The 7,516-nt window shown below is 46.6% G+C and overlaps 1 protein-coding gene across 4 annotated transcripts in view; it reads right to left on the bottom strand.

Moving 5' to 3' along the window:
* SIN3A (SIN3 transcription regulator family member A) overlaps positions 1-5,642 on the bottom strand; it is a 51,051-nt gene extending 45,409 nt beyond the window's left edge. The window contains exon 1 of one of the 4 annotated variants that reach the window (XR_011919526.1): positions 5,071-5,642. The gene's annotated coding sequence lies outside the window, so the exon portion shown is untranslated. The remainder of the gene's footprint in view (positions 1-5,070) is intronic. The other 3 variants (XM_072402170.1, XM_072402166.1, XM_072402169.1) reach the window with 3 other exon arrangements.
* Between the last annotated feature and the right edge of the window lie 1,874 nt (positions 5,643-7,516).

Genomic DNA, 7,516 nt, shown 5'->3' with positions numbered 1-7,516 from the left:
CTATAGGGGCTGAGGACAGGGACACTTTATTACTATATATCCTCCATAGGGACAGAGGACACCCCCTCCCCCCATTACTATATATCCCTCTATAGTGAGCAGAGTACAGGACCCCCATCACTATAAATCCTCTATAGGGGCCAAGGACAGGGCCCCTCCATCACTATATACCCCTCTATAGGGAGTACAGGGCTGTCTGCCCTTTTAATATTAGTGAAGCTTAGCACAGGGCCCTCTGCCATTATGTATTTGTCCTCGGTGGTCAGCACTTGTACAAACTTTACTGACAGCCATCCAGCCCAGGGCACAGAGAACGGTAGGCCATTGGTAAATACTGAACAAGTCAGTGTGCAGGGACAGCAGTAATATATAATGTACATTGTGTAAAGGTCAGGAGTGTAGATACCATCCCTTATTTTTACTGACTATTCACATCATCACCCTCTATGTGATATGATAACATGTGTACATATCCTCACTACACACACAGCAACCAGCCATCACTTCTCTGCAGCCATGACTGCCTGTCCCGTCATTCCTTGTCCTCTGGCAGTGCAGACCCGCACCCAATATGCTGCTGTAACTTGTACATTAAAGTGGCACAGAAGTCTCTTTGCTCACTTCCTTTGCAGGGCTCTGACAGGTGGCAATGTACAGCAGAGCCTGGCAGAGGAGGTAAGTAATGGGACTTCCAGTACCTGCTTTTGTTTCAAATTACAGCAATGAGTGGAGAAACCATAAACTGGCTGGCGGGTCAGAAACATGGCTTGAGGGCCAAGTGCTGGCCAACCCAGGCCTACAGTGTATAAACCTGTCCAAAAACATTCTATGGTATATAAATACAAAGAAGAGTCATGCTAACAGATAGAAAGTGTCCCCTTTATCAAATGTATCTAAAGTGTATGTATAGCCCAAATGTTTACTTTTTAGTTATATGTTACTTTGTGTTGTCTGTACCAACAATATGATTTCACACAGTCCTCCTCACTGGAAGATTTCCACTTTCCTCTTGCTTGAGGGATAACAGGGACAGAAGTAACAACAGGATCGAGGGTGTAACACTACCCCAATGTATCTAAAACTAAAAAGAAAGGATCCGTCTAGAGATAGACTTTATTGTAATTTCCTCTTCCTTATGTAATACTGACATGCTTGCCATACAAACAATCTTTTCTGTACAGCTTTGCCCAAAGCCACGCAAAAGCTTCCCATTAGAGATGGATGGTGCAGGGACCAGCGTACAGACAGTGAAGCCATTCTTACTAAAATGTTTTATAGCCCCAGGCAGCGAAGCACTGAGAAGATCTCTGCACTAGTCAGCAAGGTATTTCTTGTAAGGTACAGAAACCTCTAGATTTTTAAAAAATATCCAGTGACCCAAACAGCGCATGATAAAATCATCACTCTATAATAGGAAGTAATTTACCTGTAGTGAACTAATTATAGCAACCAATTAGCCTTGTGGATATGTACATTGTACACCACAGTTCTGCTTCAGTTTCATAACAAATGGCCAAAGTTGCAGATAAAAGGAAAGTGAAGGTAAGCTGTGGTTTTAAGCGTGAAGATGGTGTGTGTGCTTCAATAAAGAAAAATGTGTACAATAAGGATTCACCTAAAAGAGTGCCCCCTGTAAGGTCTTATGCACACAGGGTTTGGCTTATATTAGAGCCGCGTGTACGGCAAGTTTTCTAAAAGCATTTCCAATTTGGAGGTTAAAAACAGATCTTAATGAGAGTGGTGAGACTCACATTAAAGCGGACCTATCACCACAAGTCTTACTTTATATAGAAGGGTAGATAGCCTGTCTATAAAAAAATAAAAGCACGCATGCGCTGTAATTTTCTTTTTCCAACTAAATCAGGCGATGTCCCCCCTACTTTGCACTGTGCAGTGCAACATCAGGTGTCGTAGCCAGAAGGAGAAGGAAAAGGAAAAAGATGGCGGTGCCTTGCGCGGACAAAGCTAAATACCAATCAATAGGGATCATGGATATAGGGAAGTTAAGGCGGGTGTCCTTTTTTTCTTTACTTTAGTTTGGCTTTAAAGGAGGTTCAGACCTGCCATGGGGTCATGTGATCCAGTGGCTGGTACTTTGCCAGTCGGTCTTTGGGACTGCAGCTCTGGTTTTTGAAGAACCAGCATTTGCAACTTTGACAGAGGGCAGTACTTAACAGATTACCACTTCCCCCATTAATTTTATACAGGGCAGTACTTGTAACATCTCCCCCAACGACAAAACTACTGCACGATGCATGAACGAGAACTTTACATGCAGCACCGTTCTGCTCTATTAGGAGGTGAGGAGAAGAACGACGGAGCGGCACCCCACTGAGCTCTCTCCCCCTTCACTTCCATTATGATTGTTCACCGTCCATTGCCCGTGGATCCGCCAGGACGGTCATTGAGACGATGAACAACGAGTGCAATACACACGCCAGATTCTTGTCCAATATCACCCCTGAGTGGATTATCGGGCAAGATCCACTGCACAAGCGTACCTAGCCATAGATTGGACACTACTTAGAGCTTGCTGAAATTCTGATAGCATGTGACATTCTGCATTCACATTAGGATCTATGTTTAACTTCCCCATAAAGCTGCTCATACAAACATTCAAGCCTCTATGAAGAAGGCCCCACAATGCAGAATGCTTGCAGGAGCATAGGTTTTACCTTTAGCCTTGTCTCCAATTTAATTCCAACCATAGTAGACCAAAATCTCTGGTCTACAGACATACAACTTCACCTTTAAAAGCAATGCAAACCTAATTCCATACTACGATGTATAAGGTATGTGTTTAAGGCAGAAAAAAACAACTGTTTCACCTTTGCAGAACGGGGGTAATGCCACTGCACATAATATTATATTTCTGGATCATGGCTTAATTGTTTACCCTACTCAAAACATTTTTTTTGTTTTGGCAGAGTAGGTAAGGTTTAGAATGCATGGATCACCCAGCAGGGACACATACAACATCTTACTAGAGATACACTATGGGATCTATTTAGAAAACAAGCAATATGACATTCCCTTGTGGGAATCTTCCAAGTCCAATGTTTCAATGGCAGTAATTGATTCCCATGGGGGAATGTTTGAAGGAATGTCATATTGCCATATCATATAAATAAGGTAAATAGAATCCAAGCATAATCAAAAACAACTGCGTTTTCCATATCTACTGTATTCACATAATGGTCAGCTGACCAGTGCATTGGCATAGGGTTTTTAGAGCGTTGAATCTGGAAAAGGGCAGCAAAGCTTTATATACATTGCTTGTGACACAAAGCAGAGCCAATGAGGGGTATATTATGTTGCTATATAGGAAACTTTTTTATAAAGCAGTTAATTTTTTGCTCCCCACTGCAGAGAATACCCCATCCGCCGTATGATTTCCAATGCCGGCCATGTCCTCCTATATAAACACTCAAGCAGAGCACTACTGGGCATGGAAGCAGAACCGGCTCCTACTGTGCCAGGGTGCTGGGCCTAGGCTAAGCCGGAGCATCCATCTGACCAACCCAGCTACATCCCCCATAGTGAGAGACATCTACATTGCTTGGGCACAGGATAAACTGTATGTAGAGTGGAAGTAGCCTTCATATAAAGCAAAATCCTCTCTATGGGGAGACTCCTGCTAGCAATGGAGATGGAAGAGAAGCTGCAGCACAGCATTCAGATTATTTTACATTATCAGAACTATGAAGAAGAGACCTGCAGTCACCCCCTCCCCCACCTAACCCCTATTTCTGGGCCGAATATGGTAAATCCCGGAATATACGACGTCTATATCGCTCGTTATGTTGTGCACAGCTCGGGGAGGGTCAGTGCCCAGCTTCGGAGAAAGCAATCACTAGTGCTGCCTCTTTGTTCTTAGCCCCGCCCACTCAATCTCTAAGAGAATCCCTAAACTTCCGGGTTCTACTACAGGCGGGGCTTTAGTGACATTAACCAATAAGGCAGGCAGCATTTCCCCATACGCTTCCGTTTCTAACCAGGAACAGGGCGGTGTCAAACAAAGGTTTCCACCCCTGGCAACGTCAAGCCACGCCCCATACGGAAACCCAGGAACTGGGCAACAACTAGAAGGGCGGGCTTAGCCGGTGACACCAATCAGCTAGGAATAGGGTGGAGTTGCATGGCAGCCAATAGAGAGCCAGGGAGGCGGGGTCGAATGATATGAAACCGAGGCACGTAGGCGGACTGATTCATTAAATAGAGTACGCTGGAGACGTTCAGTCAGAGAGGGAAGAGTGGCTGTGAGGTGACGCCGAGAGCGCGCCAGGGTATTAGTTGTAAACAGCTGCTGCACCTCAGCTCATATTCAGCGGGAAACATTCCCGTACACTACAAGTCCGAGCCCTCATATGTCCCCACACTGCACATACCCCTCCTCCCCAATCACCCGGGCCTGTCACCGACACTGCTGTCCTACAAGCTTTACATTCCCCCGAGAAATAAAACCAGTCCGGAGGTTCCGGGGCTGCGAGGTGTAGGCTTATTATCTGGCGTACTGTCACAGATAAAGGTGCCTGGTGAGGCCAGCAATGTCACAGGAAATCCTAGGTCATTGCGGGAGCGCAGCCTCGGTGAGGAGAGCCGCTGGACACAAGGGAAGGACAATGTACCGGGGCTGTGGTGCCACCGTCACTTCACACATTATGGGATGCCGAGGTCGCCGTGCTTACCGGGGAGGAGGGGGAGCCCCAGAAACCCGGCCCCATCCCAACATAAACCCGATCTGCAACGTGGAAAGTCCTCCTGACCAGTCTGGCTGCCAATGACACCAGCACTGCCCGGGTGGGCGCCGATTTCCCGGAGTGTGAGGACCACAGGTGACCCCAGCTCAGCCATCGCACCCCTGTGCAAAGATTCGACGGCGCCGTGAAAACGGGAGCTTTAATCTCCACGTCCATCTCCTCGGCATGGAGCACAATGCCCGCCCCTCCAGAAAAGATTCCAGCCAGCGGCTCGGCTCTCCCCAACTCCAGCACAGCCTCCCCCGGTCACCGGAGGCCACGGCCGCTTCACACACAAAGATGAGATGAATGATAAACAAGCGGCACATACCTTCACCGAATAACCCGACGTCCACACCGACTCGGGACTCCACGATAATACACTCCCACTGTTTTTTTTTTTTTTTTTTTTTTTTTTTTACCAAGACTCCTAGTTTTAGTCCCTCCCCTAAAAGAGGCGGAGACTTCACATAGAGAATAGAAGAGGTGGGTGTGTCTCAACTCAGTACGACACGCCCACTAGTATTTATGGAAAGGACCGCCCAGTCTGACCCCGCCTCCTGTTATTGACATCATCTTCTGGAGAGTTAGAAAGCCAGAGCTCCATCCTTCCCTAAAAGTAACCAGAAGTGAGCATGGGAGATCGGGGGGAGGGCTCTGCCATCTCACACTGGCCTGAACAGGGGGATAAACACCCTGGTGTATGGAGGGCAGCAAGGCACTTTGTTTTATGCTGAATCGTTTAGATTTTGCACTCCAAGGCTCATCATTTTCCCTCTGTCAACAATATGCTAATACAAAATTCAAAGAACTTTTTCATTTCATATTGGTGTCAGCTAAACTGATCTGAGAGTCACAAATTGCTCAAGGTACCCTTAGAATCCTCTGAAGCAGCGGTCGGCAACCTTTTGGACCTATGGACCACTAAATCTATGGACTCCGGACCGCGCATGCGTGGGGAAGAAACTTCCCCCATTGTGATGTCATGATGCCAGAACTCACCCACTCTTCCATCACAGGACTGAGCCTCCAGAAAAAGTGGGTGGGTTGTGTTCAGAGACATGCCCACCGCCCTCTGAGAGCCATGCGGGGGGGGGTAGCATTGTCTGCGGCTCTGGCCGGTGCGCCCCCCCAAGCAGGGTCCTTCTCCTGACCCTGCTGATCGGTGCACTTGGAAAAGAGAATCACTGATCTGGGAAGTGTACAGATGGCCCTCATCATAGTGGTGCCAATGGCAATCCTAAGCTCTTGTCCTCACCACCTTCTCCATAGAATAGAATAGGTTGTTCTCTCTCTGTGCAGAGATCATTTCTAAACTGTCACCTCTAATGGTCGTATCAATTATCAATAACTGAAAAAGTGTACCGAAGGCTGGAGAAGAAACACTAGAGTTTGCTGGATGTCCATTAGTCAGGAAATGAGGAAAGCTCAATCTGACTTGCTGCAACTTCAAATATACATTGTAAAAAGATCAGAGTTAGAAATGTAACCAGAATCATAACTGTGATGGAAAACTGCACTGCTACTATGTGCCCAGAAGTGGCAAACTGCGCCGTAGGTAAACACATTTGCATGGGGCTGCTAGGCTGTTTTTAACCCAAAGGAAAAAAGAAACCGCATTCTGGAACAGCAATCTACAGTTTCAACTGCACACATGCACAAAACAGTTCGCAACTGCTCCAATTCACTTAAAATAATGCAAACTTACTTACCTGTTTGTAGGTAAGTTTGCATCTGATAATGTTCTTCCCATATAGCTGCCTGGAGTGTATGATACATTGTGCCATAGGTGGAGACCAATTCGAAAATATTTTCTAGCAGGCAGATACCGGGGTGTTTTGGCACTTGGCAAATGATACGAACAGGTTTCTTCCACCATTAAAGTATACCTGCCAGCTGGCAGGTTTTTGGGTTATTTTTGCCTACCTCACAGTGGCTCAGGGGTGCTCTGACCTTTGCAGTGCTAGGTGCCAGGTTCGAATCTCGGCCAGGACACTTTCTGCATGGAGTTTGCTGGTTCTCCCCATGTTTGCGTGGGTTTCCTCCAGTGTCCTCCCACATTCCAAAAACATGCAGTTAGGTTAATTGGCTTCCCCCAAAATTGACTTTAGATTGTATTAATGGCATATGACTATGGTAGGGATATTAGATTGTGAGGCCTTTAAGGGACAGCTAGTGACATGACCATGGACTTTGTACAACTCTGCGTAATATGATGGTGCTATATAAATACTGTATAACAACAGTCGGCAACTTTTTCAGGTCCGCAGACCACTAAAATCACCGGCTCCCAACCGTGCATGCGCAGGGAGCAGGGTGTCATTCAAAGGGGAGGAACCTCCCCCAGAGTGACTTCATGATGACATAACCCCACCCACTCTCCCATCACAGAGCCTGCAATGGGAGAGTGGGCGGGTTGTGTGCAGGGACACAGCCTGCCCACTTCCCCGAGCCTGGGAACTGCTCAGGGTACGTGGTCCACGGCTCTGGCCAGTGTGCCCCCCCAGCGGGGTGGGCAACCGCTGCTGTTAATACCTCACCATAAATTGTCTGTGTTAATAAATTTTCTCTAAAAATACCAACATCCACTAGTCACACTGCAAAGCCCTTTATTTATTCCCATACTGACTAATACTACAGACCTAACTCATCATACAAATCAGAGATAAGGTTTTACTATGATTGCTTTAAGAAATTCTTTTCCTCTCAATGCAGTAAGTAGAAGGTTTACCATTAATGAACAGTCCTCATTTATATTGGGTAGGAGGTAGGTGACG

This window comes from Pyxicephalus adspersus, chromosome 2 (genome assembly GCF_032062135.1).
Source record: "Pyxicephalus adspersus chromosome 2, UCB_Pads_2.0, whole genome shotgun sequence".
Classification (NCBI taxonomy): domain Eukaryota; kingdom Metazoa; phylum Chordata; class Amphibia; order Anura; family Pyxicephalidae; genus Pyxicephalus; species Pyxicephalus adspersus.
This window is presented reverse-complemented; position numbering and strand designations above follow the sequence as displayed.